The following is a 619-nucleotide window of genomic DNA, read 5'->3' on the forward strand; positions in this document are numbered from 1 at the left end:
AACTTTTCTGTCAGCATGGTGGAGCACTGGAACAGGTTGTCCAGAGAGGTTGTGGAGTCTCCTCTGGAGGTACTCAGGACTTGTGTGGATACACCTCCTGCCTGTGTGACCTGCATAGGGAACCTGTTTAGCAGCTGGGTTGGGCTCGATCTTTAGAGGTCTCTTCCAACCTCTGCAATTCTGTGATTCTGTGGGTGGGGAAGAAACGTAGTACACATGGATTGATCTTTCCCTTTCCAAAGCCATGTTTCTGCAGAACAGAATAGTCCTAGGGAAGGTGTCAGCAGCCCCAGGTCTGGGCCATCTTCCTTAACTGCCATGCTGTTGTTGCTTCACGATCAAACCCGTCTGCTCCTGCTTATTGAATTCAGAAAGCACCAAAGCAAATGACATTTTTCTATCAGCCTCGGGAGCCGGCTGCACGCTGTTGCCGCTACGTTTGTGCAACGCAGCCGCCGTCGTGCCGCTGATCACCAGCCGCGGCACGCGTTTCGGGCTCGATGGGAAAGAGGCGTTTACCGACGGGCTGGACGGGGCTCTTGCAGCTCGCTGACGCCCGGCTGCGTTTCGCGGCTCTGCTGCAGGGGCCGCTGCAGCGCAGCCGGGGCGGCGATGCCCG

Source organism: Meleagris gallopavo, chromosome 7 (genome assembly GCF_000146605.3).
Source record: "Meleagris gallopavo isolate NT-WF06-2002-E0010 breed Aviagen turkey brand Nicholas breeding stock chromosome 7, Turkey_5.1, whole genome shotgun sequence".
NCBI lineage: Eukaryota > Metazoa > Chordata > Aves > Galliformes > Phasianidae > Meleagris > Meleagris gallopavo.